This window comes from Alexandromys fortis, unplaced genomic scaffold (assembly GCF_014885135.2).
Source record: "Alexandromys fortis isolate MF-2015 unplaced genomic scaffold, M_Fortis_MF-2015_v1.1 scaffold_177, whole genome shotgun sequence".
Classification (NCBI taxonomy): domain Eukaryota; kingdom Metazoa; phylum Chordata; class Mammalia; order Rodentia; family Cricetidae; genus Alexandromys; species Alexandromys fortis.
The window spans coordinates 1411246-1421452 of NW_026068056.1; positions in this window are offsets into that span (position 1 = coordinate 1411246).

A 10207-nucleotide genomic window follows, 5' to 3' on the forward strand; every position below is an offset into this window, starting at 1 on the left:
GTTAGACTGTGTGACAAAGAGGGATAAGGGTTGCTCCTCAGGTGATGGTGAGAAGGGCCCAACCTGGCAACGAACACAGACTGAAAGCCAAATGTCTCCCAGAAAAAATAAGAGAAAAGCAAAATAAAACAAATAAGCAAGCAAACAAACAAACAAAAAACTAAGGTGAGCATTAGAGAGATTTCACTGATTTTTAATGTAAAGAGCAGCCATCAGGTGACTTTGGGGTAGGGAGAAAAGATGTCCTCCTGCAGGCTGTAGGAGGAAGCAGTTTGGACACCTTGACCTTGGTCCATGGAGGACTGACTTAACGATTATGGGGCTGCATGACAATTAATTTGTAGTCTAAGCTAGTGGGCTCCTATTGGCATCTTACAGCGGCAATAGTAAATGGATGTATGAGCCGATCCAAGAGTAGTTACTCTGATTCCTCACTTGCCAGGCCGCAGGGTCTTCCTGTTGTGGTGCCTTGGGATCTGCTGGGGGATTGGTCCCAGGATCCCCATGAACATCAAAGTCGGCAAACCTCATCAAATAGCACACTGTCTGCTTACAACCTAGCCATGTGCACACACCTCCCTCATATACTAAAGTCACCTCTAACTTTCCTGTGACACCTGATACAACCTAAGGGTCACATAGGTGATGGTTGATCTGGTTGTTTAGGAAGCATTGATGAAAAAAAAAAAAACAGCCTATTTGTGATCAGATCTTTTCCCAGTGGCTTCAAGTCTGGTCAAATCTGAGGACGTGGATTCTGGGACATGCAGGACCCCACCTCCTCAGTCAAAAACAGTTGTCCTTGGCAGTTACTTGGGTCTATTCTTTGAGTGCTCTTGGTCCTTCTTTGGTTCTGTCCTTTTGGGGTGCCTTGGTTCCTCTTGGTGCCTTCGTTCTTAGGACTTGACCTTTGTGGGTGGTTTAAACTTGACCACTTTTCCCTGATGGTTGTGCACTCCCTTATCCTTCAGTTTTCTCTGGGGCACATCACCACAAACGTACCTCATCTTCCTCTGTCTGCTTCTTTGTTGCTTATTTTTCTCATTTCTTCAACAAAATACCCAGCAAGTGAATCTTAGAAAAGGAAAGGCTCATTTTGCCAAAGAGGACCCCCGACTTCTTTCGTTCACCATGGGGAACCATGAATATAACATGGTACTAGGTATGTAGCAAGGCTCCCCATCTGACAGGTGGGTGGCCAAGGCAGTCTGGGGCTATGAAGTGTGACAGCCTAGTGTCAAGTGCAGGGGACTGAACTGTGTTGGGAAGAATGAAAAACAGGTGACAACTTGGAAAGTTGTGCTTTTTAGAAACATGTGGCTATTAGCATTGACCCAGGGTTTTCTCAGGATGTGCAGGCTGGATCAGGCAGATGGAGGAGGAGCTTATGGAGCCAAGATAAGGAACAGGAAGCAGAGAGGGAAGAGAACGTGGCGCATAGGCTGTATCAGTTATAAGCAGAATTTGAGAGTGATGCCATGGTGTTCTGCTCAGCCCCATGCGCCATGCTGTTCTGAAGCTGGCAGAGGTTGACACAATATTCATTTTTGGAGATCACATATGCAGGCCATGGACCATAGTGGGGAATGATGTCTGCAGCAGCTGGGTGACTATGTAGTGCCTGGAAACCCTGGCAGCAGCCAGTAACTGGGTCACCTGGCTCCACCTGGACTTCGAGACAGACAGAGATATGACAGGGGCTCCAAGGGGAGGCAATAAGGCATCTATTCAAGGAGAAGGCTTCTGGAGACCAGCAGCTGCAGCCAGGGATTTGGATTAGCAAAAGCCAGGTGTCCCGGGCAAGGTATTCTGTGTATTCAGAGCCCAAGCACACATTGTCGCTTGAGATGCAAACTCATGGGTCCCTCCCAGGATTGTGGGGTAGTCACAACTTTGGAATGATGAGGTGTCTTATGCTGGTAAGTGGGTGGACGGAGGTGCATGGTCTCAGATGTGGCAGGACTGGGACAGGCTGTCTTCCTACCTGGAGACCTAAAGTGCCAATGATGATAATATCACTCCTCACACGCTCCATGGAGAACTTGGCCAGGAAGGTGCGTTCATGTCTGACCCACAGAGTAGGAGACTGAGGCTCCAGGGAGCAGTAATGAGGCATCATAGGAGCTTGGTTCATCTGAGGATTCTGGGCTCTTCTGCACAGGCCTGTCCCTTTTCATGTGAGTCTGTGGCTGTCCTTGGGGTTCATGCCAGCCCTTTTCCCATTAGCTTCATGTTGTTCTGCCACTGCTTGGTGGCTCCCTGTGTGCACACACGGCGCTCTGCTAGCAAAGGCTCTGTTTCTGCCGTGCTGGACCTGGGGTTGGAGCGCACTGCTCCTGGGTCTATAAATGGGGGCAGGAATCAAAGCCCCAGCACCGCAGGATTTGGTCAGTTATAAAAATATCCGGCATGAGCCGGGGACGGATTCAGGAACCGAAACTTCTTCTCGTTCTGTTCTTCTAGTATTGGATTGTACAATTATAGAGCCTCAGAAGTTTCCTAATGCGCCACAAGATGTCAAGCTGCGGCATCGAGATTAATTCCTTCTTTAATGACCAACCCTGACTTTGACCTTGGAGGGTGTGTTGTGTTTCCAGAGCACACTGCTCTCCCATCAGCCTCGCTCCTGGGCTTTGAAAATTAACTCTTTGTTCTCAACCAGATGGTTCTCCAAAGGCATTTAAAAAAAATCTCTTTACCTTCAGGTGGCATAGTTTAAAGAGCAATAGAGACAGGCATGAGTGAGGGGGTGGCAGTGGGGGCTGGGAAGAGGCTGGGGCAACTGGTGAGGACTGGTATTTGTTGAATGTTTATCTGCCTCACTACCCTTCCCATGGCATCTCTGTTGCTGCCCGTGGTAGGTGTCTGGGCTCTGGATTCTGGGTTGAGGACTGGCAGGGCTGGGCAGGGCTGGGTGGGTAATGTGTCTAGCTCACTGGTGCCAATGTAGCCCACACTGCTTTAGAACAGCAGTTCCCAACCTGTGGGTCTCCATCTCTGGGGGGCATCTAATGACTCTTTCACAGGGGTCACCTAAGACCATTGGAAAGCCAGGTGATGGTGGTGCACGCCTTTAATCCCAGCACTCGGGAGGCAGAGGCACGCGGATCTCTGTGAGTTCGAGACCAGCCTGGTCTACAGAGCTAGTTCCAGGACAGGCTCCAAAGCCACAGAGAAACCCTGTCTCGAAAAACCAAAAAAAAAAAAAATTGGAAAATACAGATATTTACATCATGATTCTTAATAGTAGCAAAATCACAGTTATAAAGTAGCAACAAAATATAATTTCATGTTTGGAGTCACCACAACATGAGGAATTGTGTTAAAGGGTCGCAGCATTAGGGAAGTTGAGAACCACTGCTTTAGAACAATACCCAGTGGCTGTCGGGAAGTGAATTGTTCCCAGGATGCTGGAAGCTTTGAGGGAGAGAGCATCTCCCTGGAGGACAGGGAGTAGCCTCTGAGTTGGGCCTTGGAAGATGGGAATAAGGCAGAAGAATGGAAAGAACAGGGGTGAAGGCTATACAGAAAAGTTTGGGGGTGCAGTGGGGGAGAGTGGGTTCATTAAGGGAGGTGGGTTGGTCATGTGGGCACCTCCCAGTGTGTTCTGTATGTCCAGTGGCTGAAGCTCTATGTGCTCAAATGCCACCTGGGCTGTGTCACTCGCAAAATGTTTTTTCTCCTTTGAGTTACCTCAGGGCTTTACCCCTCCACTGGCCTCTTTGCTGGGGCTGTTCGGAGTGCAACCCGCCCCCATCACTCGTGGCTTCTGGCTTGGTGGATGTGCCTACTTGCCATAACATGTCTGCTGTCCACAGCCGTTGCTGTATCCTGTGACCCCCTCTGCTGTGCTAATTGCGTCTCTCACGGCCACAGCAGAACCGCTGACGTCATCAATGTAAAAGGAGGAAAGATAAATCTTGCTCTTGCTCATGGTTTCAGAGTGTTGCATCATGATGGGCCGGAAGCAGAGGGAGCTTGGCAACAAGGCACAAAGGCACGATCTGGCTCCAAGGACGGGCCTTGAGATCTAATTGGTCCGGCAGCACCCTCACAGACACCTGGGGATGCGGACTTCCCAGCCTAGCTGTGGATAACTAAGGCTGACCTTCATCCCTGCCGTGTCTTCCCACCTGAGGGGGAACCAGGCCCTGCTCTCTCCTGGATCCCCATCGCATGGCAAGCCAAGGGCTTTTGTGTGGTCTAACTAGTGCTACTGCCATTCCCACTCATGTGCTCTTTGTAGGGATTGATGTCACTGTTTAAAATGGCCCCACCTGCAGTGTTGCGCTCTGGAAGGCCCGATGTGTCCTGTGGAGAATCTGTTCTCACTCCGTTAGTGAGAACTAAGTGTTCCTTTGCACCAGCTTTCTGTTCCTTTCCACATGCTGGAATTCTGATGATGGAATTGTTTATTCTTATCTCTCCAGTAGTTAGCAATTTCTTGACTTGAGACACCATGGACCAGAGTTGGTTGAGACTAGAACCGTCTGAGACTCCATTGCGGTCCAATAGTCCCCACATGGCAAGCTGAGCCTGGAGAGGAAGGATTAGGACTCAGACTTACCGTGAAAGACTAAGTTCTCATGGTGTTGGGGTAAAGGGCTGAATGACATGAGCGACACCGCCAGCTCCCTGGGGCTTAGGAGCCCTTTCTGATCAGTGCTGGGGAGTCTCTGCTTTCGGGGGAGGTCTGTCCTCAAGCATGTGCAGGGTAGTATGGAAACCCTGTGTAGTGGAAACATCCTAAAATAGAGGAAAGTGATCCTAATGAAGTCTCCAAACAATGAAGCAGACAGTGTCTCAACTGGCTGTCTTTTGTCATCAAAGGAAGCTTCCAGTGCTGGGACTGCTTTGCATCCAATTGATTTGTTGGTCAAAGGGATCCCATGGAAATTCCCAAACAACTCAGACTGTGGCAAGACAGCAGATTGTTCTCCATAAGCGGACAGTAAGGTCCCATTTCCCATGTAAACCATTGGACATGGAGAGGTGGAGCTGGTGCCTACATAGAACCTTCACTCCTACATTCTAGGGTCTTCGGTGTGGGAAGGTACTCTGCTGGCTACCAAAGAGAAATGTAAACACCAATCCAGCCACAAATACTTTGATCTACAATGCTGTCCTGCCTGCAGAATTTGCTAGGGCAATGGTGGCATAGAGCTTGTGGCAGTAATCAACCAACACCTGATTTGACTTAAGACCCAGTCTACCAGAAGGAACCCATACCTGACACTGGGAACCTGCTACAGAAAGAGCTAGCCAAGGTCAGCTATGGCTATGTGGATGATAGCACATGAGGAAATAGAGAGCTGTGTTCGCAGCCAGAGGCCAGCAGTGCCTTAGAGGGCTATTAGATGGGAGGACACAGGGATGGGAAATATCTCTTCCCCTACCCAGGATTTTTTTGTTTGACTTTTATTAACTAGAGTGTCTCCTTTTGGTGTCATTTAGGCTAAAGTGTTATTTCTGTACACTCTGAACTAGCACATGGGAATATTGTCTTACACAGAGATCCATGCATGCAATTTCCATCTTGGATAGGGCTGGGAGCTGGGAAGAGTTCTTTGGAGACAAGGCAGATGAAGCAGTCTATTTCCAGGGCCACATACACCTCTGAGGGTTTGGAGGTTGACTCCAAGGTAAGTGGTAGGAGGTAGGCAGAGCTCACACAGGGAACTCAGACCTTTTCAGACTGTCATAGGGGTCTTCCCTGTCTGCAGTCTGGAGAGAAAAACTTCAGACATTGCAAGCTGCTGCCAAGTTCACCCCAGTGCACTGCCCCATGGGTGTCTTCCCCTGTGTTCTCTGCTGATGGGAAGCCAAGGCTGAGAGAGGCAGCCCTGCCTCAGTTGTGCAGGTCAGGGCCTGGGCTCCATCTAAATATTCATAAACGAGTTCCACTCAACATTTGCCAATGTCTGAGCAAACCCTTTTCCTCTGGACACTCCAGATGAAGTCAGGAGAGTGGCACACAGGGAGTGTCTCATATGCAGGGGCAGGAGCTGGTCACTCACAGGCGCCTTCCACAGGAGGCTGCCCTGTGTTGTTCAGCCCTATCACAAACCTGCAGCCACTGGGAATGGGATCTGGATTGGGGCTTCTCCACCCGACTTCCCTCCCTCCACTCGATATGTATTCACATAAGCCCAAGAGGGTAGAAGAAGGAAATGATGCAATTCTGAGGCCCAGGGTCCCGTCCTCCTCTGGGAAGCCCATGGTCCTTGAACTTCTGTCTGAGTGAGAAATGACTTGCATTGCTGGTGGCCAGGTAAGCCCTAGGGTCTGTTTGCTACTGAATCTGACCTTCATGAATTGATGGACCCTGTGCTGGCTAGTTATTTGTCAATTTGACACAATCTGGGTTATCCGAGAAGGAGAAACTTCAGTTGAGAAAATGCTTCCCTCTGATTAGCCTGCAGGGTGGTCTGTAGGGTTTTTCCTTGGTTAGTGACTGATATGGGAGCGCCCAGCTCCCGTACGTGCTGTGCCACCTCTGAGAAAATGGCACTGAGTTGAATAAGAAAGCAGACTGAGCAAACTACGAGCAGCAACCCGGTAAGCAGCTTTCCTCCACAGTCCCTGCTTCAGTTCCTGCCTCCAGGGTTTTGCCATGAGTTCCTGCCCTGGTTTCCCTCAATGCGGTACTATAACTTCCTAAGCTGAAAGAGACCCTCTCCTCCCCATGTGCCTTTTGGTCATGGAGTTTGCAACAGAAACAGAAAGCAAACCAAGACAAACCCACAGAAAGTGACGGAAACATCTAGGCCTACAGACAGAGATCCCCAGCTTCAAGGGTCTTCGCAGTGGGGCTGTGCCTTGTGCTAGAGAACCACTCTTGGTCTGTCAAGTAGGAGACTTCTGAAGATTCCTGGGCATCCTGGGCCTTCCAGATAGCACTCCTCAAGGCCAGTTAAATAATGAATTCATGACCATGGCAATTATCACCATTAGCATATCCACTAACACTGTAGGTCTGATGGTCCCATTGCCGGGCTGGGCTATCTTAGGTGTGTTTGCAGAGGCCCAGGTTTCTAGTGGATACTGGAGCCCTGCCGTATTCAGGGACAGAAAGATAGAAAGAGCAGCGGCAAGGGGCTGTTATCATCCTTAGACCTGGCATTATGGAGCAGGCTAACCACGTATCACTGGTGCACACCTGGACCGTGCACCTGTGTGGAGGCCTCCAGCTACACAGGGCTTCAGCTTCCAGGGAGCTCTGCACCCTACTCCAGGCTGTTTTTGGTGTCAAGCTCTTTCTTCTGTGCCAGTGCCGATGAGCCAGAAAGATCATGGCCTGCGTTTGGGCACCCAGCCTCATCCCTGAGCCTTCCAGAAGTGGCACACTGAGACAATGTGCCAGCATGTAGTTCCATCTCTGCTGCTGGGCTTCCTGGGAGCTGTTCCCTCAGAGAGGTGGGTGAGTAGGAAGATACGGTTCACATCACACAGCTCCCGAGGGACAGCCTGCTGCTTCATCCATCACTTGGCAAACATGTCCTGAGGCCACTGATCAACTGGCCCCAAGCACCAGTCACTGAACAGTGACAAAGCCCCTCCTCCTTCCAAGAGGGAACTTGACAAATGAATGAGCAGACAATTGTCACTGCTACAGAGGATGTTCGGGGACATTTCAGCAGATGAGGAGGACAGAGAAGACTGGGTGGTTTCTAGTGGGTAGAGAGGAGGTGAGGTCTGGTGGTTCCTGCGTCCACCTGTTAGTCTCTTCACAGCCCAAGACTGAAGTGCATCAGGTTGGATCCCGGAGGCCTCCCTCCTTGGATGGTAGGTGGCGTGTTTGCTCTGAGTCCTCATGTAGTCTGCACTCTGTGTCAGCATGCTGACCTTTTCCTAGGACACTAGCTGTGTTGGAGAAGGCACACTCAGATGCCCTCGTTCTGACTTGTGTCTGTGAAAAGCCTGTTTCCTCCCGCAGTGCTACACAGTACTTCACAACAGGGCTTACTCCCGTGACCACCGTGAGCATTTCCTTCTCTATTTTGTGTTTAGTGACAGCGTTGCAGTGAGAATGAATGTGTCTTCAGAGGCCATCCTGTGCTGGAGGTGAGGTCGGGTGCACTCATTGGCTAGGAGGGAGCTACTTTCCCAGCTTTTCCCCCCTGCTCAAACACCTGCTTTCCAAATCTGAGCCACACCCCATCAGAATACAACAGCAGTAGCAAGAAAAAAGCAAATGCTAAATTTTACCATTAAAAACCAGAGTTCAGAGAAGGAGTAACCGTCATTTATATCACGCTTGTCTCCCGTTGTTCTGGGAACATTTCAGAAAAGGATAAAAGGTGAAACTGGGGAGAGCTATGGTGAGATGCTGGCTTTGGGGCCCGACAGAGCCATTGCGCTTATGAACTCGTAGTGGCCGTGGTTGCTTGTACAAGACCAGCACAAGATCAATCCAGTCAACGGTCCAGCATGGTTAGTGGAGGGACTTAGGAAGTCCTACCCCTAACTGAGGAGCTTAGACGGCTGAAGACTGCTGGGAGAGGGAGTGTGCTGTCTGCAGGGAAGGGGCTCCTGGTAGGTTGCCCATGCTCCAGGGGATGGCCCCACACCCATGCACTTTAGTGATGGGACTCAATGGGCTGTGGAAAGAACATACAAAGTGGGGAGGGGAATGAAGCAGGGGCAGTCTGGGAGGAATTGGAGAGAGAGTGAGGGGTTGGCGTGATCAAAACACATTGCATGCAAGGATGAAATTCTCAAAGAACAAATAACAACATATATTTGAGGAAACATTATTTGTAGGTATTGGTGGTACTGGTGGGAGGTGATGGTGGATTTGAACTGCATGGTGGGAGCATTTTTGGTCAGAGCAGACTCTGTTTTATGTTTCCAGTACTCAGAGCAAACCTAGTTAGTTGAGGGAATGGCCTGGCTGCCACCCGCACTGTGCACGCTAGGAATAATGGAGCTGGAAGATGTGCAGTGGTGGTTTCCTGTCATTTGGATCTTTCCTGGGTCTAACTTAAGGTCTGTTGGAGGAGTTAGAGCCAGGAACCCACCAGGCTTCCTGGCCTCCAGGTTAGCCTTTGTCTGCTGTGACTCACCCCATGTAGCCTTAGAGCTGGTTCAGAAGTGGCCAGATCAGTTCCCCTCCCAGAGCTGCATTAACTTTCTGGGTTCCCTTGCTGTTGTGGGGCTGCCCTCCTTCGACAGAAAGCCCTGGGTCGGGGGCTCTTCCCTTCCCTCTTTGGGTGAGCTCACCGGGTCCAGGAACATTCAGAAGATCCTCCTTCCCCCAGCACCGGCTGAAGTTGCCAGTCTTGCTGGTTTTGCCAAGCAGCCCCTGAGCCACTCAGAGGGAGTCATTAAACACGTAATTGTGTGCCATCTCCTTCATCCTTATCTCTCCAGTGTGGCTCGGAGCTGCGCAGATGGGGACACACCTCCCACATTTCTGATGGCCTAGCAGGTGCTTGTTGAGAGTGGGTGGGGAGGGCTGGCTGAGCAGAGAGGATGCTGCACTCTTCACAGGCCTGTGTGACTTATTACCTCACCCGCGCACTTGTCGGGAAGCATCGGGAAGCACAAAACAAGAAGCTTTGCTTTTTAATGGGACACGATTAAATGTTAATGACCAGTGACCTCACGGAGTGACTGCCGCGCTTGCCTTTACTCATCTGCGCCTGGGTGTACCTTCTGGGCATCAGAAAATTACATAATTAAGTATAGATTACCACAGACACGTCACCACGCATTGTTATTCCCGGGAGACTTAATTGGCAAGCTTTGTGTTCATGTGTGTTTCTCATCGGGGCACCTCCGGTTGCTTGACAAATAGCATTTCCTTAATCCTCTGCAGCAGCCCTACACGCAGCCCGGTTTAATGGATCAAAAACCACAACCTGAAGCCATTCTGTGCCAGGATGAGCACTCCTCCCACCCTCCCTGGGCCACGATGGCCGAAAGCCAGGTGTCCTCCACCGTCCTCCCTGAGCAGCTTGCAGAGCTCCTTTTCAAGGATCATGTGGGAATGAGCAGAGGCAGGTGGGGTGGCTCTGGTTGCTGACACCCAGGTCCTCAAGTTGAGCCACCCCTGCGGTGCCTGAGTCCTAAGAGGCTGCGTCAAGAGTGGCTTCTGGAAAGAAGCAGCTGCTTGTTGTTTGTTCTCTCATCTGTGCAGCGATGGCGTGTGGCCTTGGCTGCGATGCTGCGATGGACGCATGCCCCAGTATGCTGGCTGTTGAAG